The sequence below is a fragment of the Rhinoderma darwinii genome, chromosome 3, assembly GCF_050947455.1.
Source record: "Rhinoderma darwinii isolate aRhiDar2 chromosome 3, aRhiDar2.hap1, whole genome shotgun sequence".
In the NCBI taxonomy this organism is placed as follows: domain Eukaryota; kingdom Metazoa; phylum Chordata; class Amphibia; order Anura; family Rhinodermatidae; genus Rhinoderma; species Rhinoderma darwinii.
This window is the reverse complement of record NC_134689.1, coordinates 278,956,416-278,982,230: the sequence shown is the minus strand read 5'-3', so window position 1 is coordinate 278,982,230 and position 25,815 is coordinate 278,956,416.

Genomic DNA, 25,815 nt, shown 5'->3' with positions numbered 1-25,815 from the left:
AGCTATATCCGCAAACAGTTGAATTTCAGTATTCATCAGCAAAAGTCTGGGCTGTTTTCTCGCCGGTGCCATCACCTTCTCCTTAATAGAATACAAGTGGGGTTTGACAATTATGTCCCTTGGGAGACCATCATTGCGTATTGCCTTCAGAGATCTATGAGCCCGATCAATTTCCAAGTGAGATTCCGGGACGTCCGGTATCAACGTTTTAATTAATGTACAAGCCATATCAGGAGCATGAGTAAAGGATTCAGGCAACCCCTGTATGCGAAAATTATACTGCTTTGAGCAGTTTTCCAGGTCCTCGATACGTGCTGGCGCCATGTCTAGCTGATCTTGGTGATCTTGTAAACCTTTTGAGTCCTGATTAACTCTGCTAACTGTCGAATCCAGTTTCGATTCTATAGCTTCCATATGTGACACCATTTTTTGGAGGTCATTGTGTACCGCTGACATTTTGGAGGACAGTGTGTCCATCTCCTGGATATGCAGGCCACAATCTTCTCCTCTGTGAGGAATGTCGGTGGTAAATCATGTAATCACGGATCTTGTGTCTATGACCATGAGGGTAGGGGCACAGCGTCCATCGTATCACCAGGTGAGGAGGGGTTCAATGAGCTGACAGTCTGTGGACTTAAGTCCGCAGGATCTCTGAGGGAAGCCAGAAAATCTTGTGAGATCAGCGGCATGGAGTCCAACGGGACTTCAGGTAGTGCAGTCAGGGGCGGAGGTAATTGCGCCGCTTCGTTTGGCGCTAAAGTTAGCATATCGGTTACAGAGCGATGTGCCACTACCTGTTTCCCTCTATTAGGGTTCCCCTTTGCCATTTATGGCTCACCTGATCTTCCGCTGTCGAACAGGGCTATTGAGGAGGTCCAGTCACTGTCGATAGCTATATAAAAGGCTTCAATGCCAGGCCGAGGTGCAGAGCTGAGCAGTTATGCAACCGCCATGTTCAGCCTCGCGCATGCGCCTCGTCCTTGTATTTTTTTAAATTTTATTACTAACGCCTTAGTTGATTGACAACATCCATTACTAAGGCAGGGCCTAATGTTAGCCGGTGAAAAGGCTAACACTAATCCCCCAATATTACTCACCGCTACCGGGAAGAGCTGCGTACAATAGAGTACCCAACCATCTGTAGTGATTGTCAGGTACCGGGGTTGCCGCTGGCTGGTATTATTAGGCTGGGAATGTCCAAAAACAGTGGCCCTTCCCACCCTGGTAATGCTAGCTTGCTGCTGCTGTGTTGTATCTGGCTGGTTATGAAAAATGGGGGGGGGGGGGCACACAATGCTTTTTCCATTTAAAAATAAATAAATATATGGCGTGGGGTCCCCCCGATTTTTGATAACCAGCCAGATACCACATAGCAGCAACAGTCTAGCATTACCAGGGTGGGAAGGGCTACTGTTTTTGGCCTTTCCCAGCCTAATAATACCAGCCTTTGGCCGCTCCAGTGCCCGGCTGTTACTATAGATGGTCGGGTCAGCCAGCGGTCATTACTAATGCTGTAGGAATGAGGTTTAAGAGAAAAAAACAAAGACATAGGAGAAATATTTTATAAAAAGCACACAACCCTCATTAACCATTTTATTGAAAATAAAAAAAGGCATCATCAAAGTAGTCCTCGAATCCAACGTAGTCCAACAACCGAACCTGTAAAGAAACACAAACACAAAAAAAACATTAGTAACACATGTGGTAGGCTTAGATACAGGACCCAAGTGTGATACTGTCTGTTATACCATGTATCTAAGGCTACTACAAGGCAGGCTTAGATAAAGGACCCCAGCGGACAGTAATCTTATACAGTATAAGATTACTGTCTGCTGGGGCCCTATATCTAAGCCTACTATGTGGTTGGCTTAGATACAGGGTCCATGTGTGATACTGTCGGTTATGCCCTGTATCAAAGCCTACCACAAGACAGGCTTAGATATAGGACCCCAGCAGACCTTAAGTGGGAAGCATATACTTACCCTCCCCTTCGGCTCCAGGTGCAGCGGATGCATGGTGCACAGTGTCGTGATGTCATGATGCGAGAAGACATCAGGACTTCCGCTGCGCTCGGGAAGGAGGGTAAGTATAGTGGTATTACTATATTAGCAGGGGCCTGCGTATTTTATGACATAGGTCCCAGTTAATCTAGTAAATTTTTACAGACGCAGTGCGGGGGGCCGCGGCCCGGTTGCAATTGCGACCGCTGCCTGGTCGCAATCGCGACCCCTGTGGTGGCAGTCGCCCGGGGATCCAGGGCACAGGGCCAAAGATCTGTGGATTGGGCCCCGGAGGCCCGATGTTAACGACGCCCCTGGTTCCAACACATACTGACTGACTAGTCTGACTAACAAGTGTAACTAACTGACTGACTGGGCCCGTGCACACTATATATCAGCTAAGCTCCTCCCACCGTCTAGAAACTTTTAGGGAATCTTTACCTCACAAACTTTCTCTTAGCTCCTTCTGAGAGAGCCTCCTCTAGTCAATTTATTCAGAAGCATCTTAATTTTGTGACCAAAATCTGCAAGTAATTTCTTAACCCCTTAATGACCGTGCCTGAAAAGGCCTTAATACCAGCTAAATTTTTCTGGTTTTGCCTCTCTACATTTCAGCAGCCATAACTTTTTTATTTTTTCATTGACGTGGCTACATGAGGCCCTGTTTTATGAGGGGAAAATTTTGTATTTTTTTCGCAGTTTGGGTTCGAAAAAATGCAATTTTACCAATAGCAAAAGCATAAAAGTCAGCACTTCTGCAATCAATAGTCCTCCAGGCGTTTGGCAGTTCACTGCCCAGGCAGCATGTGCACTAACACGGTGTGTGTCAAGGGAGGTGCTGGCTCAGCAAGAAAAGTTAATATATATCGCAATGAATGAAGAAAGAAATAGAGCCTCACTCACTCAAATCTGACGTTTTCATATGTTTTATTGCTCAATGAGAAGTGGGGGGAAATGGAGATATACACATGTTCACAGGTGTCAAAAATATTTTAATATCTTTATATGCATGAACCTAAAAGTGCTTAATATATACTTCTATGGACAGTTGTCACTGAAGCTCAATTATCTGCTGATACAACAGCATACAAGGGGGATGGCTATTCTATTCTAAGTCTTCTGGTTTATGGCTTTGCATTTCAGCTGTTACAAAGGCAACGTGAGAAAATGTGATGACATTGTATTTCTTATGGCTAAAGATAGACAGTCTCCCAATGCCCTCTGTAGTATATTACCAAATGTAGAATGTTTACGCCTGCAAGTTAAAGGCTAACGCCTACTCTCATTTTCTTATAAAAAAAGATGGATTCGTCCCCTGGGGGCAGAGATTGTTTGAACACCAACCCTGTTTGTCATTGTCTCTCTGGCTGGCCACTCTCTAAACCTCCAAAGAGAGAGAATATCAATTAATTTGGAACTCATAGACAAATGCGGAACCATGAACTCCATTTGTCTATGAGTCGTATGTGTTAGAGAAATAGATGTGTGAGTAGACACGAATCTGTGAGTGTATCTGTGAGAGGCAGAGATAAGGGAGCGTTTGTTTTCTGATCCCAAGACATACAGAAACAACCAAATACCGAGATAACACTAAATGGCCTGTCCGAAGTGTTCTCTCCGGCCCCTGGGTTTAGTCTGTATTAAGTTCAGGTTGCAAATTGATCCTTGTAGAAGTGACAGGTAACCATTCCTGTACAAGTGATTGTTATGACTTTCGTGTATCCAGACTGTGACCCATAGGAGACGTACCTGGCCAGAAGTAAGAGTATGTATGTGGGCTAAAGCTCGGATAATCAACCTGAATGAGTTGCTGAACATTAAGTAACACCTCTGTAGTTAGAAAGTTTATAGAATATCCACAGGCCCCTGAGACAGTGAGATAGTTATAAATCACACCCATCCCTTTAAATACAACATAAACTAGGTTAACATACACTGCACCAAGGGACTTGCAATAATTGGGATCTTGTTGACAATAGTTGTTATTTGGCTTCTGTTTAGGAGACAAAATCAGAGACGTGGTTGCCCTACTGACAGACTAAATATAGGAGTTAGCAGAGTGCATAGGGAGAACTCCCTACTAATAGACTAAATATAGGATTTAGCAGAGTGCATAAGGAGAACTGCCTACTGACAGACTAAACATAGGATTTAGCAGAGTGCATAGGGTAAACTGCCCCAATGACAGACTAGAAATAGGCCCAGGTTTTAGCAGAGTTCAAAGAGAACCTCTACTGACAGACTAAACATAAGAGTTAGCAGAGTGCATAGGGACTTCTCATTGACAGACTAAAAATAAGTAAGCCGAGAGTCTAGCAGAGTGCATGGGGACATCTGACTCAAAGCGTGTCCAAGTTGTAGGGCATGACACCCAAGGGACAAGATGGGGACCAACAGCAGCAGATATTGTTAAAAACCAAGGTGCAGTCAAGAACCTGGAGTTCTCAGTTATACTAGATGGGATGATTTCTTGAGAGGTGAGGGGCCCTGGATTATTAGACAAGGTTATAGAGAACAGGTAGAAGCCTGGTTGAATGTCTCAAAAGAAATGAAAGAAGAGGGTTATACCGAGAGATTAACAGATAAGGCAGGACAGCAGATTTATTTTTATGACCAAAATGATCAGGAAGAACATAATACTCCTGACAAGACAGGGAGGGGTATGATTGATTTTGATGCGGCCATAGCATCAGGAAGGCATGGTAAATTCACCCCTCCTCTTGTGCCACTTCCATCTCTCATGCCATATACCTCCCTACCTCTATCCACAGTTGCCCAAACCCCCTCCCACTGATGAGCGAAGTAGTGGGATGGCACAGCACGGACCTCCTTCTAATACCATTGCACAAGGAGGTCCACCTAATAGATATGGTCCAGGAATATGTAGGCACTGTAAACAGAGCAGTAATGTAAATAATAGCCAAAAATTTACATCTTGCGCTTTGACAGCAGTTGTGCGGGCAGTTCAGACATTCCGTACAGGAAATCGTGCATCCAATACTATGGTATCAATGTTATCACCACTCCAGATTCCAGGCTCATATTCTGCTGTAAGGTCATTCCCTGTTATCACCCAGACTACGCAAGGTTCTTCTGGAGGAACTGCATGGACAACATGGTATAAACCATGGTCACCTTCAGAACAAATAACCATGGCCTCCTCCTTACCTAACCCCTACAAAGACCCAGTGGGGTTTTATAGAAAATTCCACATGTTAAGAGAAACCTATAAGGCTTCATGGGCTGACCTGACTAGTCTAATCTCAGCCGCAAGGGGTCTCCCATTTCGCAAACAGGTGGAACACCATAAAACAGGGTAAGAAACCACCCTCGTTGAAACTGAGGACTCTGGAGATCAGTTCCTGGAGGTTCTCAAAGGCTGGGTGGATAACAAAATCCATAGTGGGAGTTTTAGTGTACAAACCCTCAGTCAAGAGACTGATGAGACGGCACAGAACTTCCATACTAGATTGCAGATGGCTTTTACAGATCAGGATCATCATCTTGATACGCCCAGAGATAAAGGATTGTTTAGAAGCTGTTTTATAAATGGTCTCAGGGCATCTCTGCGAGATGAGTTATTTAAGTTACGGCCAGAATGTTGGGAGGTTGATGACAGTCAATCCTTGCAAGTGGTTAAGGGATTAGAAGAACAGCTGCGTAAATGTAGGAAACCCACCACAGTCCAGATGGTCATGCTAGTCAAGCCAGACCAATAAATCCAAAAGATTCCTCAAAAGAAGGGCTACCGTAGGCCCCAAGGTCAAAGACTGCAAAGTCCTCGAGTATGTTATAACTGTGGTGAAGAGGGTCATTTCATAAGGGACTATAACCATGCTAGAGAGCCCCAAAACCAGAGGGTTCACATCAGGGAAGATGAAGCCCAGTCTCCATAGGGATTGGGCAGCCTCTGTTTGTCTCTTCAAGTAACAGTAGCGGCCCTGCAAGTACCAGATAAAATTGGATCGTCCGCTATATTAGATTTACAGTTACCATGGGGTGAACACATAGATTGTATAGTCGATACAGGGGCGAGCCGTTCTATTTTATCATCTGGCATTGTGCCACCTCATCACATGACCTCCACTCAATTTCCTGAAATCGGTTTTGCAGGCACTGCTGTTACTTTACAGGAGACTAAACCTCTTAAAATAAGATTACAGCATTCTCAAGAGCTAGTTGCTTAGTTTTTTTTAAGTGTCAGAGTCTTGTCCAGTTAGGGTATGTTCACACGCTTAACAAAAAACTTTTGAAAATACGGAGCTGATTTTTGAGAAAACAGCCTCTGATTTTCAGGCGTTTTTGAAGCTGAAAATGAAATTTGGAGCTTCCTTTGAGGCTTCTTTTCAGGCGTTTTTTGAGTCGTTTTTGGAGCTGCTTTCAATAGAGTCAATGAAAAACGGCTCCAATTACGTCCCAAGAAGTGTCCTGCACTTCTTTTGACGAGGCTGTACTTTTACGTGCCGTCTTTTGACAGCGACGCGTAAAATGACCGGTCGTCGGCACAGTACATCGTAAAGCCCATTGAAAGTAATGGGCAGATGTTTGCTGACGTATTGGAGCCGTTTTTTCAGACGTAATTTGAGGCGTAAAACGCCTCCATTACGTCTGAAAATAGGTCGTGTGAACCCAGCCTTAATCTTATTGGGGCTGACATCCTTGAAGCAATTCAGGCTGTCATCCGATATAAGCCTAATGGACATATTGAAGTTACCAGCCCCTTAACAGATGACACTCTAAATTTTTTGTGTGCTATACTCTATGGAGGATTGCATTGGGAGGAGGACCCCACACCTCAGGAATTGTTGAGGGCGGTCCCGTCATCCTTCTGGGCACAGACTAAAACAGACGTAGGACGCATGCCTGTGGCCCCTGTGACTATTAAAATGATTGCCAACAGCCCCAAACTTCAGTTAAATCAGTACCACCTAAGCCTCCCACAGTTGCAAAATATTGACATCCGGATACGAGAGTATTTGCAAGCAGGGATATTGAAGAAATGTTTGCCTCCTTATAATACACCCTTGTCCCTGTCAGGAAAAAGACACCTAAAGGAGAACCTGATACTTATAGGATGGTTCATGACTTAAGGGCCATCAATCAGAGATCACAGAAGCAGACACTCCAGTTGTCCCCAATCCACACACACTGTTGTCACAGATACCCTCTAATTCTAAGTGCTTCTCTGTTATTGATTTAGCAAATACCTTCTTTTCAGTCCCATTAAGTGAAGAGAGTCAGCTGTTATTTGCCTCTACCTATGATAGACAACAGTACTGCTGGACATGTCTGCCTCAGGGAGAGAAACATTCCCAAACTCAATATAACCAGGCACTGTTGCAGGTGCTCCAAGGACGGGCTCCTAAATATGAACAAACTTCCCTTTTACAATATGTTGATGATTTGTTACTTTGTTGTTTCTCTGCTGAAGAGTATCAGGAAGATTCAATTTCTCTTATGATATATCTTGCAGCTAATGGATGTAAAGCATCAAGGGACAAACTTCAGTTCTGTCTTACTACAGTCACCTTCCTTGGCCATTGTATATCACAAGGTACAAAGCACCTTTCCCAGCAAAGGCGTGATACTATTTTAAACGCCCCTCTCCCAAAGAATGCCAAAGAACTTCGTACCTTCCTGGGTCTCATAGGGTATTGTAGAGAATGGGTGCCCTCCGCCTCTGGCTTATGCAACCCCTATACGATGCAATAGGGCGGAAACCCTTCACTTTGACAGAGGAAGAAGTTGAGGCCATTAACTGTCTGAAGCATGCTATTTTTTCTGTCCCAGCATTAGGCCTCCCTAACTATACCAGGCCCTTCTTCTTGTTTTGCCATGAGACCAGAGGACATGCCCAGGGAGTTCTCACTCAACTCCATGGAGGGAAGGGGCGTCCTGTGGCATACTACTCTGTCAGCCTTGATCCTGTCATACGTGGGTCACCATCCTGTATATGTGCAGTAGCGGCAAATTCCCTACTCAAAGACAAAGCAACAGACATAGTGCTAGACTACCCTCTATGGTACCTCATGCAGTTAGTGAGATTCTTAATCAAACACACACACCAAACATATGTCTACTTCACGTCTCACTAAGTATAAGACAAGTCTCCTTACCCCATCTAACCTAACCATACAGAGATGTACAGTGTTGAACCCTGCTTCATTGCTTCCGCAGGGTCCAACAGAGGAGGACGAGAGGGATAGGTTACATGATCAATGGGAGAGTTTTGAGAGGGAATGGGATAAGTCACAGCAGACCAGGAATTTCCACCCTGGTGGGAAGTTGATTTCCCAGCGCATTTGATTCCCCAGTACCCAGACCATCAACATAATTGTCTTGAATTAATGAAAATAGATATGAAAACATTAGAAAATTTATCCAATATCTAATCCAGATTTTGAGTTTTTTGAAGATGGTTCCAGGTACCACCATGAAGGATGCTACAAGACTGGGTTTGCTGTCACCACCGAAACAGAGGTAATAAAGAAAGAACCACTCCCATCCTCCATGTCAGCACAGGGGGCGGAGTTGAAGGCACTCACTGAGGCGTGTAGACTGGCTGAAGGTAAAACCGCAAATATATACTCTAGATATGCTTTTGGTATTGCACATGATTATGGCCCAATCTGGAGGAGCAGAGATTTTGTTGGATCCACGGGTAAACCCATAAAGAATGTTGAGAGAGTAAGAGAACTGTTTGAGGCTCTTACACTACCAAAGCAGGTAGGTATACTCAAAGTGAAAGCCCACACTAAAGAAACTACCCCCGAAGTGAGGGGAAATAGACTTGCAGATGAGGCTGCGAAAGCTGCGGATCTCATGTCCCTCAAAGAGGAGGACGTAGTATTCTTGACCAGCATAGCATCTGGTCCCATAGATATGACAATATTAAGTAGACTACAAAGTCAAGCCACAAAAGAAGAAAAGGGACAGTGGCAGACAAAAGGTGCCAATGAAGGGGATGGAATATGGAAGGTGCGTAACAGGATGTGCCTACCTAGAGTCCTCTTCCCCATGGTAACCCAACGAATGCACGGACCAACGCATGTGTCAAGAGAAGGAATGTGTGCAATGGTGACCAAATGGTGGGTAGCCCCAGGTTTCAGCAGTTTTGCTGCCAGATTTGTCCAGGGGTGCATGATATGTGTCTGCCATAACATAGGCAAAACTGTGCGGGTTGCAAAAATGCATATGGTAAAGGCAGACTACCCATTTCAGCGATTGAATCTTGGCTATATTCAGTTACCAAAGGTGGGACAGTATGAATATGTACTGGTCTGTGTAGATCTGTTCTCCGGGTGGCCTGAGGCATGGCCAGCAACGAGGGCCACAGGAAAAGTAACTGCTAAAATACTGCTCTCAGAAGTGGTATGTAGATATGGGGTCCCTGAGACAATAGAAAGTGATAGAGGAACTCACTTTACTGGAAAGGTACTCCAAGAAATCTTGCAGGCCCTGGGTATAGAACAGGCTTTTCACACCCTGTTTCATACCCAGTGCAGTGGGAAGGTTGAAAGGTTGAATGGGACTTTGAAGTAAAAAATCCAGAAGGCCATGGCTGAAACCCATAAACCATGGACTGAGTGTCTGCCCATTGCACTCTTCTCAGTAAGAATTACCCCACAAAAGAGAACTGGATTGAGCCCCTTTGAAATACTGTTTGGGCAAGCCCCTAGGACAGGACTTTACTTTCCACAAAAAGTCCAAACCTTGCACTCTGACCTCACTAGTTATGAAGGAGCTTTGCAGAAACAGCTTACACAGATGCATAAATATGTTTATGATTCTATTCCAGTTCCTAATTCAGTGGAAGGAGGAAAAATTTTGCAGCCATGGGACTGGGTGTGTTTAAAGAGACATGTCCGTAAAGCACTAGAGCCTCGTTTTGACGGTCCGTACCAAGTCCAACTCACAACTTCCACATCCGTTAAATTTGAAGGAAAGACAACTTGGATTCACGCCAGTTACTGCAAAAAGGCCCTCAATCACGACGCTGAACCATGGGTCTCTTCCAGCTCCAGCTGACCTTCATCTTCTCTGTCATCTCTATCTATGGTCTAAATGACGTGCTAAAGGAAGAGTTTGATAACAAATTTATCAAGCATCAAGTTATATCAGCATTAACGAACTTGTCTGACTGTTGGATATGTACTCATACCCCACCTTCATCAAAAATGAGGCCATATCTAGCAATATCCCTGGGGATAGATGACGTTATTGCCTTATCTTTGCAGCCCCATCTCTTTTTCCTAGCGCATAACCCTAACTCGTCTCGGGTTGTCCCTCTTGTAATAGCAGCATGGATATCAGATCCTTGGCTGTTGTTCAACCGTGCAACATACTCAAAGAGGGAAGCGCTCAAGAAAATAGATCTCAGGCCAAGTGTATCACAGTCCATGATTAGCTGTTATCCCAATAACACTGTGTGTGTAACATCAAGATAGGGAGAAGACAGGTGAGCCCTAATCTACCCACCATCCTAGGCGACGGCGTACAACTGGGCGACGGTCCCTACGCTCAATATGTGCACGACAGACAAAACAAGACAAGGGTACACAGAAGCAAAGGGAAGTGGGGCAGTTGCCCACGGCAACACCGTGAGCAACAGAGTAGTGGACGAGCCGAGTCAAACCAGGAGTGTACGTGGTAACAAATGCCGAGCAGGAGAATAGTCAGTCAAGCCAGGGTCAATATGAAGCAGAGGTCAATGGCAACAAGAGAATCACAGGCAAAGGACAAGCAGCAAATGAAGGTATAAGTATACCAAGGGCCGGAGCTAGAACCCTCTGGCCAGGCTGCGATAGGCTTTCCCACTCCTCAGCCTACCAGCCTGAGTGGTAGCAGATCGAGTCACTTTAGCAGACCTAGGAACAGATGCAGGCTGATTAACCACGGGCGTCGACACAGAAGTTGTGTCAGGCAAATCCTTTACAGTACCCCTCCCTTTTATGAGGGGCCACTGGACCCTTCCTAGGTGGACCTGGCTTGCTGGGGAACCGAAGATGGAACTTCCTGAGCAATAACCCGGCGTGAACATCCCGGGCGGGTACCCAAGTCCTCTCCTCAGGCCCGTATCCTCTCCAATGGACCAGGTACTGGAGGGAGCCTTGGACCATCCTGCTGTCTTCAATCTTGGCCACCTCGAATTCTACCCCTACAGGGGTGAGAACAGGGACCGGAGGTTTTCTCGAGGTAGCCAATTACGGGGAGCAGCGTTTCGGGAGGGAGGCATGGAACACGTTGTGTATTTGAAAATACGGGGGTAACTCCAGCCAGAAGGAGACAGGGTTAAGGACCTCAATGACCTTATACGGCCCTATATAACGGAGAGCAAATTTTTTGGACGGAACTTTAAGGCGCAAATTTTTTTAAGACAGCCACACCAGATCCCCGACCACAAACAAGGGGTTAGCAGAATGTCTTTTATCTGCCTGAGTCTTTTGTATGCTCTGGGACGCCTCTAGGTTCTTCTGAACCTGGGCCCAGACTGTGCACAGTTCCCGATGAACGACATCTACCTCGGGATTGTTGGAACCACCAGGTGAAATGGAGGAGAACCGTGGATTAAATCCAAAATTACAGAAAAAGGGGGAGACCCCTGACGAGTTACTGACCCAGTTATTGAGGGAAAATTCGGCGAGGGGACTGAAGGAGACCCAATCATCTTGGCAGTCAGAGATAAAACACCTTAAATATTGTTCTAGAGACTGATTAGTCCTCTCAGTTTGGCCATTAGTTTCAGGATGGAAGGCCGAGGAGAAGGACAGATCAATTTCCAACTTCTTGCAGAAAGCTCTCCAAAACAATGAAACAAATTGTACCCCTCTGTCAGAAACAATATTGACAGGAACCCCATGGATACGCAGGATGTGTTTGACAAACAAGGTAGCTAACGTCTTGGCATTGGGTAGTTTCTTGAGGGGCACAAAGTGGCACATCTTACTGAAGCGGTCTACTACAACCCACACCACCGACTTGCCTTGGGATGGAGGCAGATCAGTGATAAAATCCATGGAGATATGGGTCCAAGGTCTCTGGGGAATGGGCAAAGAACATAGTAAGCCCTTTGGTCGGGACCTGGGAGTATTGGACCTAGCACAAATTTCACAAGTGGCGACGTAGGCCTTAACGTCTTTAAGCAACCCAGGCCACCAATAGGTTCTAGAAATGAGGTGCTTGGTACCCAGGATCCCTGGATGGCCAGATAGTGCAGAGTCATGATTCTCCCTGAGTACCCTTAGCCGGAATTGCAGGGGAACAAACAGCTTGTTCTCAGGAACGTTCTCGGGAGCTGAACCTTGACTAGCCGCAATTTCGGAGACTAAATCAGAATCAGAGGATATGATTATACCTGGGGACAAAACACAAGCAGGATCCTCCTCTGGAGGAGGGCTGGCCATGAAGCTACGCGACAGCGCATCAGCTTTAATATTTTTAGACCCAGCCTTATAGGTGACCACAAAGTTGAATCTAGTAAAAAACAATGCCCATCGAGCTTGTCTCGGGTTTATCCTCCATACAGATTCTGGGAAAACCAGATTCTTGTGGTCGGTAAGGACCGTTACCTGGTGCCTAGCCCCCTCCAGGAAGTGGCGCCACTCTTCAAATGCCTATTTAATGGCTAAAAGCTTGCGGTTGCCAACGTCATAGTTACTCTCAGTGGGGAGAACTTCCTGGAGAAGTAGGAACAGGGACGGAGATGGGTGAGAGACCTGGTACCCTGGAACAAGACAGCACCCACTCCCACCTCAGAGGCATCAACCTCCACGATGAATGGCTCCATCTGGTTAGGCTGAATCAGCACTGGAGCAGAGATAAAGCACCTCTTAAGGACCTCAAAAGCCTGGACCGCCTCCGGAGGCCAGTGGAGGAGATCGGCACCTTTGTGAGTAAGGTCCGTAACAGGCTTAGCGATGACCGAGAAGTTAGCAATAAATCTCCTACAATAATTAGCAAACCCCAGGAAGCACTGTAAAGCCTTCAGGGAGGCAGGTCGGACCCATTCAGCCACAGCCTGAACCTTGGCAGGGTCCATGCGGAATTCGTTAGGAGTGAGGATTTGACCCAAAAATTGTATCTCCTGCACCCCAAATACACATTTTTCGGTTTTAGCAAAGAGTTTGTTTTCCCGAAGGGCCTGGAGCACCTTCCTGACATGTTCAATGTGGGAGGACCAGTCCTTGGAAAACACAAGTATGTCATCAAGGTACACTACAAGAAATACCCCCAGGTAGTCTCTGAAAATCTCATTTATGAAATTCTGGAAGACCGCGGGAGCATTACACAACCCAAAGGGCATGACGAGGTATTCGAAATGACCTTCGGGCGTGTTAAACGCAGTCTTCCACTCATCCCCTTCTCTGATTCGGATAAGGTTATACGCCCCCCGTAGATCAAACTTAGAGAACCATTGGGCTCCCTGAACCTGATTGAAGAGATCAGGAATCAGAGGAAGGGGATGTTGGTTCCTTACAGTGACCTTATTCAAGTTTCGGTAATCAATGCACGGCCTAAGACCACCACCCTTCTGCCCTATGAAGAAGAAGCCAGCACCTACCGGAGAAGTAGAGGGGCGAATGTAACCCTTGGCCAGGCTTTCCTGGATATATTCTCTCATGGCTTCACGTTCGGGACAAGAGAGATTAAATATCCTACCTTTAGGAACCTTAGCTCCTCGCACCAAATCGATTGCGCAATCGTACTCTCTATGAGGAGGTAACTCTTCGGAAGCTTTTTTAGAAAAAACATCAGCGAAATCCTGAATAAACTCAGGTAGAGTGTCTACCTCCTGAGCGAGAGAAACCAAATTAATAGAAAATCTGGACGTCATGCATTCATTACCTCATTTAGTAAGATCCCCAGTATTCCAGTTAAACATGGGATTATGCATCTGCAACCAAGGAACACCTAAAACCAAATCGGATGATAATCCCTGCATCACCAACACAGAGCACTGCTCCAAATGAATGGAGCCCACAATGAGTTCAAAAACAGGGGTATGCTGCGTAAAATAACCATTAGCAAGTGGAGTGGAGTCGATACCCACTACCGGGACAGGTTTAGGCAAATCAATCAATGGCATAGCTAGAGACATAGCAAATTCCACGGACATAATATTAGCAGAAGACCCTATATCCACGAAGGCACTGCCGGTGGCAAACCTACCATAAAAAGAGACCTGAAAGGGAAGCAAGATCTTATTAGGTTTCATGTATACGGAAAATACCTGTGCGCCCAAGCGACCTCCCCTATGAGTCCGAGAGCCGAAAAAAAGGTCAACAGAAGAGAGTTCAGGGGCATCAGGGGCCAAGGAGAAGGCCCTTTCCTGGGGGCCGTTCTGGAGCCGGGACATAATTATATCCACTCGCTGGCTCTCAGAACCTGAGGAGTGGGGTCTTAAATGGAAATAGAGCCTACAACTTTCCCGAAAGGAGAACAAAGTCTTCCGGTCCCCTGAGAACCGGTCAGGCAACTTGAGGTGGGGTTCAAGAGGTGAGGTGGAGGGCACTACCTGGGTCACATCACGCTGGTTGCACCTCTGAGCTAGGCCTTGGACCTGTAGGGAGAGACCCTGCATTTGCTGAGCCAGGACCTCAAGGGGGTCCATAGTGTGTCAGGGACCAGGGTAGAAAAGGTGTATGGCCTGTAAATTATGTAATGTCAGGATAGGGAGAAGACAGGTGAGCCCTAATCTACCCGCCACTCAGTCCCTGCCTACTTGCAAGCCCGTCCTAGGCGACGGCGTACAACTGGGCGACGGTCCCTACGCTCAATATGTGCACGACAGACAAAACAAGACAAGGGTACACAGAAGCAAAGGGAAGTGGGGCAGATGCCCACGGCAACACCGTGAGCAACAGAGTAGTGGATGAGCCGACTCAAACCAGGAGTGTACGTGGTAACAAATGCAGAGCAGGAGAATAGTCAGTCAAGCCAGGGTCAATATGAAGCAGAGGTCAATGGTAACAGCAGGAACAGCAGAGCCAGGAAACAAGAGTATCACAGGCAAAGGACAAGCAGCAAATGAAGGTATAAGTATACCAAGGGTGGGAGCTAGAACCATCTGGACAGGCTGCGATAAGCTCTCCCACTCCTCAGCCTACCACACTGAGTGGTAGCAGATCGAGTCACTCTAGCAGACCTAGGAACAGATGCAGGCTGATTAACCCACGGGCGTCGACACAGAAGCTGTGTCAGGCAAATCCTTTACAGTGTGTGAATGCGTAAACATACAGTATGTCGGCCAATAAAAAATGACATGTTGTTTGATGCTCCAACCCTCAACGATTGTGAGGGAAATGACACAAAATCTGTATCGTGTGTGGGGATAAAGGCAACTGGCAGCTCCCAGTGATCCAAGGCAGCTAGCAAATGGTTGACACAGGATTTAGAAGGTGCAATAAAAGGGAATTTGACTAATAAAGAAGTGGCATCAATAAATGCCACCGGACGGGACATAAGGTTGGTCTCCTGGATTGCAGGAGTGTTTAATCACTCTGGAGATGTGCTTCCACCCAACATATACTTCATATGTGGGCATAAAGCATATAAGTGGTTGCCACCCGCGAGACCAGGTGTATGTACCTCAGCAAGGATACAACCAGCTACTTGGGTATGGGAAGATAAAGATTGCCCCTATGGTAATGTTCCCCAACACATGTTAATAAAAAGGGAAGTACAAAAAAAGGCCAGGCCATTAGTACATGTACCATGGCAGGAAAAGTTCGGCCTAGCATTAAAACTTTCAGGCTCATCTATAAAGAATGCTCATAATATAGAAAGATTGGCCGAGCTATTTGATAATGTAACTGATTATATATTTGATAGTTTAAACATAACATCAGCCATCATAGGACAATTAGTCTTAGTAACCAATCAACATACTATGGTACTTGATTATTTAACTGCATCACAGTTAACAGTATGTGTCAAATTGTTGGACCAGCCTGTTGCCATTATATAGATCCCTAATGATTGGTACAGGTAAAGCATGACATAGAAAAAGCCCAGAAGGTTACATAGTTACATAGTTACATAGTTAGTACGGCTGAAAAAAGACACATGTCCATCAAGTTCAACCAAGGGACGGGAAAAGGGAAGGAAAAATTTCTACACATAGGAGTTAATACTTTTTTGTTCTAGGAAATTATCTAACCCTTTTTTAAAGCCATCTACTGTCCCTGCTGTGACCAGCTCCTGCGGTAGGCTATTCCATAGATTCACAGTTCTCACGGTAAAGAAGGCTTGTCGCCTCTGCAGGTTGAACCTTTTTTTCTCCAGACGGAGGGAGTGCCCCCTTGTTTTTTGAGGGGGTTTTACAAGGAACAGGATTTCACCATATTTTTTGTATGTGCCATTAATATATTTATATAAGTTAATCATGTCCCCCCTTAGTCGTCTTTTTTCAAGGCTAAATAGGTTTAATTCTTTTAATCTTTCCTCATAACTTAAATTCTCCATGCCCCTAATAAGCTTCGTTGCTCTTCTTTGTATTTTTTCCAACTCCAGGGCATCCTTTCTATGAACTGGAGCCCAGAACTGAACTGCATATTCTAGATGAGGCCTCACTAATGCTTTGTAAAGTGGCAATATTACATCCCTGTCCCGCGAGTCCATGCCTCTTTTAATACACGACAATATCCTGCTGGCCTTTGAAGCAGCTGATTGACACTGCATGCTGTTATTGAGTTTAGGATTTACAAGTACACCCAGATCCTTCTCAACAAGTGAATCCGCCAGTGTAGCTCCCCCTAGGACATATGATGCATGCAGGTTGTTGGTACCCAGATGCATAACTTTACATTTATCTACATTAAACTTCATCTGCCAAGTGCACGCCCAAACACTTAGTTTGTTTAAATCTGCCTGCAATTCATGAACATCTTCCATAGACTGAACTATATTACATAGCTTGGTGTCATCCGCAAAAATAGAAATAGTGCTATTAATCCCATCCTCTATATCATTAATAAATAAGTTGAATAATAGTGGTCACAGCACTGAACCCTGGGGTACACCACTTATTACCGGGGACCATTCAGAGTAGGAATCATTGACCACAACTCTCTGGATACGGTCCTTTGAGCCAATTCTCAATCCAATTACAAACTATATTTTCTAAACCTATAGTCCTTAATTTACCCATTAGGCGTCTATGGGGGACAGTGTCAAATGCCTTTGCAAAGTGCAAAAACACTAAATCCACAGCGGCCCCTCTGTCTAGGCTTCTGCTTACCTCTTCATAAAAACAAATTAGGTTAGTTTGACAACTTCTGTCCTTAGTAAAACCGTGCTGGCTGTCACTTATAATACTATTTTTTGTCACATAATCCTGTATATAGTCCCTCAATAGCCCCTCAAACATTTTCCCCATGATGGATGTTAAGCTTACTGGTCTATAATTACCCGGGGAAGACCTAGAGCCCTTTTTGAAAATCGGCACCACATTTGCGCTGCGCCAGTCCCTTGGCACTATACCAGTCACTAGAGATTCTCTGAATATTATGAAAAGGGGGACAGAAATAACTGAACTAAGCTCTTTAAGAATTCTAGGGTGTATCCCATCTGGTCCCGGGGGCCTTGTGCACATTTATTTTATTTAATTTAGCTTGCACCATATCTACATTCATCCAATTCAGTATATCAACTGATATATTAACAGCACTGGCACCGGCTACATCAGCTGCTCTTTCTTCAGTTGTATATACAGAGCTAAAGAACCCATTTAGTAACTCTGCCTTCTCTTGATCCCCTGTGACCAACTCCCCATTACCACTATCTAGGGGTCCTACATGTTCAGACCTTGGCTTTTTAGCATTTATATACTTGAAGAATTTTTTGGGATTTGTTTTACTATCCTTGGCCACCTGCCTTTCATTTTGTATTTTTGCTGATTTTATTATCTTTTTACAGATTTTATTAAGCTCTTTATATTTTACAAAGGCTGCAGATGTACCCTCAGATTTGTATTTTTTAAATGCCCTTTTTTTGTCATGTATTGCCCCTTTCACAGAAGGTGTAAGCCATGTGGGGTTTAATTTGAGTCGTTTATACTTGTTACTTATAGGAATACATTTTGCACTATAATAACTCAAAGTAGATTTGAAAATCTCCCATTTATCATTTGTACCATTATTTGACATTAGTTCTTCCCAGTCTATATCCTGAATTGCAGCCCTCATCCTGGGGAATTTGGCTTTCTTAAAATTAAATGTTTTTGCCCTCCCAGCCTGCGTTTGTTTTTTACAGTATAGATAAAATGTAACTATATTATGATCACTGTTACCGAGGTTTTCACGAACATTGACGTTCCCAACAAGCTCTGCATTATTAGAAATTACCAGATCCAACAGAGCTTCACCTCTAGTCGGGTCTTCCACAAACTGGCCCATAAAATTTTCCTGCAACAGGTTGAGGAAATGTCTCCCCTTTGCAGTTGAAGCTGAACCATGACACCAATTAATATCCCGGAAATTAAAATCTCCCATTATCACTACAGTACCCGCCTGTGCAGCCCGCTCCATCTGTTTATATAGCTGAACTTCCATCTCCTCAGTTATATTGGGGGGTCTATAGATTACACCAAAAGTAATTTTTTCAGTGTTTACCTCCCTTTCTAGTTCCACCCACAAGGTTTCAACCTCCTCACAGTATTCACCCACTATTGTCTCTTTCACACTCGCCTTCATATCATTTCTCACATACAGACATACACCACCACATTTCCTATTTGTCCTGTCTTTCCGAAAAAGTGTAAAACCCTGTAGATTTACAGCCCAGTCATGTGAAGAGTCCAGCCATGTTTCAGCAACACCAACTATATCTATATTTTCTTCCAGTATCAAGGCCTCCAGCTCCACCATTTTGCTTGCTAGACTTCTGGCATTTGTGAACATACACTTTAACTTGCCTGTCAGTTTTTCACTTTTATCAGAAATGTGATTTGACATTATTTGGGCATTTTTATTTACACTGCTGTTTTGTAACGAAAGGATCTCCTTATACTGTTGCCTAGTCCTCTCCCCACATTCTGTTTCTCCCCCCACCAATATAGTCTGACCCCTCTCTAACCTGGCTACCCCTTTTTTTTCTACATTGACCTCCCTCCTCAGCCCTAGTTTAAATACTCCACCACCCCAGCTAGAATTCTCTCCCCCAGCACAGCGGACCCCCTTCCATTTAGGTGCAAATCATCTGCAGAATACAGTTTGTACCCCAATGAAAAGTCAGCCCAGTGCTCTAGGAACCCAAAGCCTTCTCCTCTACACCAAGACTTAAGCCATGCATTTAACTCCCTGAGCTCCCGCTGTCTTTCCTGTGATGCGCATGGCACAGGCAGTATTCCTGAGAATACTACTTTGGAGGTCCTTCCCTTCAGCTTGTAGCCTAGTTCTTTAAAATTATTCTTAAGGCTCCTCCACCTACCATTTATTCTGTTGTTGGTACCGACATGGACCACGACAGCTGGATCATCACCAGCCCCTCCCAGCAATTTGTCCACCCGTTCCACCACATGCCGAACCCTGGCACCAGGGAGACAGCAAACCATTCGGTTGAGGTGGTCTTGGCGACAAATTATTCTATCCGTCTTCCTGATTATAGAATCCATTACGACTATCAATTGTCTTGGCTTACCTGCATTACCATCCCGCCGACTACTAGGTGGGCTGTTCTCCCGGCTGTTAGGGAGATCAGTATCCACTAGGGCTGCCATTTCTGAGACTGACACCCTCGCATCATCACCCAACTTGGCAATTTTGGTTGGAATGTCAGAAACCGGATCGGCCTTCCTTTTCTTTGACCCCTTTCTACTGCCCCTAACTACATTAACCCAGCTACTTACCTGATCCTGCTCACCCATGTCTTCACCCTCCAGTTCTAACCCACTAACTGCATGCTCCGTGAGCAGCATGCTTCGCTCAAGATTGTCTATCCTCCTCAGTGTTGCATTTTGCTCCTCCAGATCTCTAATACGAGCTTCCAGGTGACCAACATGCTCACATCTGCCACAGAGATATTCACCCTGGAACTCAGGCTCCAGTCGTGCATACATATGGCAAACTGTGCACTGAAGAATATCTCCAATCTTGCTATCCATTATCCCAGTTACAAAAAAAAACAGTGAACAGTTGTTAATGCAAAAAGAAAAAGAAGTAGAGTACTTACTGGGGCTTTAACTCCTCTTTTGAACTCCGGTTTTTGGAACTCCACTTGATATACAAACCACTTGTTTTCAAGCCCACAGAGCAGGCTCTACAGAGTACTGAGGCCTGATTTATACCACCTGGGACCAGCTAACCCCTCCCCCTAGTCAGCTACTCAGCAGGAAGGAAGCTGCAAAGGAAAAATGGTTTTAAATTATGTCACTTTTGCAAACTTTGTAGCAAGCAAGCAATCAATTCATATATCACATACAATGGCCCCCCACTTTGTCACACACAACACAGGTTTTGGAACTCCACTTGATATACAAACCACTTTAGGAAAGTTAATTCTAAAGAGGACTGGAATCTTGATTGGCCCGACTGGTTGAGCAGGTTAAACCCGACCAATTGGTTTAAAGGAATTGGAGGTTGGGTTTATGGTATAACTCATGTGACTGTACAGGTATTAGTTTTTGTTTTGCTGGGATACAATTTGTTCAAACTTGCAATATGTTTGATTACAAGAATAACAGCAGACAAGAACACAGCACAGGATATTAAAGTGCATGTGGTTCAGACCACCCATCACCCAAAGAACCGAGGTGGAAGGAAACATTCAGAGCCACCTGTTTGTGTGACACTGAATGCTTCCATACCTGATAAAGTTATCTGTCAATGCGTAGCACTACACCAAGGTGGATGGAATTGTCCTAATTGTGAAACGTGTAATTCCCTAATTCTTCAGGTGTGTACAGTACATAACTCTGTACACTCACCTATTGCTAGACAAGTATACTGAGTACCCATCTCGCAGTGAATGGCAGAGATGCCCTGATTCAAGGGAGCTGATCAGAATGTAATCTCAGATGGGTATTCTAATACATGGCTAAGCAAATTTATGTTCAAAAGAAGGGAATTGTCAAAAATATTTTAATATCTTTATATGTATGAACCTAAAAGTGCTTAATATATACTGCTATGGACAGTTGTCACTGAAGCTCAATTATCTGCTGATACAACACCCTACAAGGGGGATGGCTATTCTATTCTAAGTCTTCTGGTTTATGGCTTTGCATTTCAGCGGCAACGTGAGAAAACGTGATGACATTGTATTTCTTATGGTAAAGATATACAGTCTCCCCATCCCCTCTGTAGTATATTACCAAATGTAGAATGTTTACGCCTGCAAGTTAAAGGCCAACGCCTACTCTCATTTTCTTATAAATAAAGATGGATCCGCCCCCTGGGGGCAGAGATTGTTTGAACACCAACCCTGTGTGTCATTGTCTCTCTGGCCGGCCACTCTCTAAACCTCCAAAGAGAGAGAATATCAATTAATTTAAAACTCATAGACAAATACAGAGAATGTCCAAAGTTAATCAACATAGCAAATTCTGCAGCGACACAGGCAATAGCTGTTTCGCGTAGACACGCTTTCTCAAGCCTTCTGCTAACATCACACGTATACACGCCCTTATATGCGTGAATTACGTGAGTTGTCATAGAAACATGTAAACATAAGACAGGGCACAAATTAAAAAAGACAGAAGTTATAAAAACACACTTAAATCATTGCAGTCATTAAAGCCAAGGTTGCCTAATGCATTTGTTTTCATGATCCATCTGACCGCTCTCTGAAGTAACAGTCTATTGCGATCACCACCTCCTGCATATGGTGGATTAACCATTTCTATCCCTGCAAATGTAAGGACATCTGATCTGCCTGTGTGAGTATTCCTTATATGTTCTATCAATCTAGGGGCTCCTACACCCGTTGAAATAGAATTGCAGTGTTCCCGGAACCTCATATGTAGGCAGAGTATTGTCTTGCCAATATAGAAATGACCACACAGACAGAAAATAGCATACACCACAAATTTGTTTTTACAGGTAATGAATTGGCGCACCCTCGTAGTTATGCTCCCTATTTTTAAAAATCTAGACTTTAAGAGGAAGCGACAGTGATTAAAGTGACCACATTTGTAATTCCCGTTTGGGATAGATTTATCTAGCCAATTTTCGTTGTTGCTTTTGAACATACCGCTTACCAGCATGTCTTTAATATTTTTACTACATCTGAAACTAACCAGTGGTCATTTCTATATTGGCAAGACAATACGCTGCCTACATGTGATGGTCCGGGAACACTGCAATTCTATTGCAACGGGTGTAGGAGCCCCTAGATTGATAGGGCATATAAGGAATACTCACACAGGCAGATCAGATGTCCTTACATTTGCAGGGATAGAAATGGTTAATCCCCCATATGCAGGAGGTGGTGATCGCAATAGACTGTTACTTCAGAGAAAGGTCAGATGGATCATAAAAACAAATGCATTAGGCAACCTTGGCTTTAATGACTGCAATGATTTAAGTGTGTTTTTATAACTTTTGTCTTTTTTAACTTGTGCCCTGTCTTATGTTTACATGTTTCTATGACAACTCACATAATTCACGCATATAAGGACGTGTATCCGTGTCATGTCAGCAGAAGGCTTGAGAAAACGTGTCTACGTGAAACAGCTATTGCCTGTGAACTCGTGCATATCTCCATCTCCCCCCACTTTTCATTGAGCAATAAAACATGAAAACGTCAGATTTGGGTGAGTGTGGCTCTATTTATTTATTTCTTTATTCATTGTCATTTATTTTTACGCCGTGGATATAGAAAAAAGCGATTCCCTGCATTGTTTTTTTTTTTTATTATTTTTTAGCCCGTTCACGTTTAACGCTATGTAACCTGTTAAATTAATTCTTCCATTTATTACGGTCGTGTAGATAGCTAATATGTCTAGGTTTTTTGTTTCTATGTAATGTATGGGCAATAAAATATATTTTATGCAAAATAATGACTTTTTTGGGACTTTTTTTATTTGTTAATTTTTTAGTTAAATTTTTTTTAAAATCCTATTAAGGAATAACTTTATTTACAACTTTATTTTTTACTGATAATGTACTCCCGTATGCTAAAACATTATACTGTGTCACTATGACACAGGCTGCTGTTAGGGCAGCACATAGTGTGCTCTAACAGCAGGCAAACTGAACAGACAGCCCTGGGGTCCTTTGTAGGTCCCCAGGGCTAACTGCAGAGAGATTCCCCGGTGTTTGATCACGCCACTGGGTTTCCAGTGACGTGATCGAAGAGGACGTAATCAAAGAAGGGAGTTCCATTCGATTATGCCGCGGTCACGGACCATGGCTATTAAAGGGTTAGAACAGAGCTGGGGTCAGAATGTTTTACCACCTCAGCTTGTTCAGCAGGCTGCTCTAAGATCAGGAGCTGTTAGTTAGAGGATGAGCGCTCACAGGAGGCTTAATCAGCCTCTTCTACAGCGACGCCAAAATACGTACAGGTAACTCCTGTACACTACAATGTTTTATTGTTGTCTGTATTGGAATCATAGTTTCCCTATAGAAATTAATGGTGCCAGAAAAAAAAAGTAAATATATAGCCTCATATTTGAATTCACATTAGTATGTCTATGTTTGATAGGTATTTGTGAAACAACATAGAGCTTGAACACTCCATATGGACACAATAGGGACAATTTGAAATCCATGTCCGTACTTATATCCGTATTTCAAACATATTTGTTATGATTAAAAAACATAAATAAACTAACAATAAAGCCAATTTTAACTTTATCTGCTTAAAGAGGCTCTGACACCACATTATAATTGCCCTATCTCATACATAATGAGTTGGGTGCTGTAATGTAGGTGACAGCAGTGTTTTTTTTATTTAGAAAAACGATCTATTTTCACCAAGTTATGAGCAATTTTAGATTTATGCTACTGAATTTCTTAATGGACAACTGGGCGTGTTTTTACTTTTTTGACCAAGTGGACGTTGTAAACAGGGCCGGCCTTAGGGGTGTGTGAGCTGTGCTTTCGCACAGGGCGCATCACTCCAGCAGGTGGAAGGGGGCACTGCGCTGGCTCCCTTCCCTTGCTTGTTTCAGAAGCGCCCGGGCCCGGCAACTCAGCAGTCACCTTTCCGCCCGGGCGCTTCTTCACTTAGTGGCCGTCGCTACCGCTGTAGCAGCCATAGCGGCTGCTAGCGGCGACACCGACCATGAGGGCCTGGTTCTTCTTTGTCAAGAGAAAAGACGGATCTCTTCAGCCTTGCATTGACTACAGTGGTCTCAATTAAGTCACGGTCAAGAACAAATATCCGTTGCCACTAACTTCCAAATTTGACTGCATACGAGGATCTTCTCTAAACTAGACTTGTGTGGGGCTTACAATTTGATCCGAATGTCAAAGTGATGAGTAGAAGACGGCTTTTAACACTCGATATGGGCACTACTAAAACTTGGTGATGCCCTTTGGTCTGTGTAACGCTCCCGCGGTCTTCCACAAATTCGTCAATGATATCTTCTGAGATCTTCTCTATGTCTGTGTTGTGGTCTATCTCGATGATATTCTGATTTTCTCTACAGATCCGACTACTCATCGGAGGCATGTTCATCAAGTTCTACTGCGTTTAAGGGAGAATCGTCTGTATGCCAAGCTGGAGAAGTGCGTATTTGAAAATAACTCTCTGAACCTCCTGGGTTACATCATCTTGGATCAAGGTCTCAAGATGGATCCTGAAAAAGTAAAGTCCATGCTGGAATGGCCACGTCCTCAGGGCCTACGGTCCATACAGCGTTTTTGGGGATTCATCAACTTCTACCGGCAGTTTATCCCAAAATTCTCATCATTGATGGCTCTCATCACTACCCTTACCAAGAAAGGTGTGAACGCCAAGGTGTGGACTCCAGAGGCAGAATCTGAATTTAATAGCCTTAAGAATGCCTTTACCTCAGCCTCAATCCTCCATCATCCTGACATCTCTCGACGGTTCTTGTTGGAGGTGGGTGCTTTCTCTGTTGGCGCAGGTGCACTTTTGTTCCAGAGGGGCCTCAAAGGAAAGGCAGTGATATGTGGCTATTACTCAAGACTTTTTTCCTCCGCAGAGTGCAATTACTCTATTAGGGATCGGGAGTTACTGGCCATTAAATTGGCTCCGGAGGAGTGGAGACATCTGCTAGAGGGTGCAGCCCACCCCATCCTGATATAGACCGACCACAAGAACCTTACATATCTCGAGTTGACTCAACAGCTGAACCCCCGTCAAGCCAGGTGGTTGCTGTTCTTTGCCCGGTTCCAGTTTGTGCTCCACTACCGGCCCGTGGACAAAAATGTGAGGGCCGATGCCCTGTCCAGGTAATTTGAAACAGAGGACACAGTGGAGCCTCCGCAAAGTATCATTGACCCATCCTGTATTATTTCTGCTAATCCTCAGCAAGTTAGAGTCATACCTCCGGGGAGGACTTTTGTGCGGTTTGAAGACAGGAGGAGAAACCTTTGCTGGGGGCACAGCTCTAAACTGGCTGGGCACGCGGGTGCTCGTAAGACCCAAGATCTGATTGCCTGTCATTTAAGGTGGCCCACGCTGAGATATTGTGGACTTTGTCTCGTCCTGCACTGTGTGCGCTTCCAACAAAGTTGCTCACTCCAAGCCTGCCTCTCTGCTCCAACCTCTGCCTGTGCCCAATGCTCCCTGGCAGCATAAAGTAATGGACTTTGTCACTGACCTTCCTTCCTCTGCAGGATGAAATACGGTCTGGGTGGTGGTGGACTGGTTCTTGAAGATGGCTCATTTTATCCCGCTGACTGGC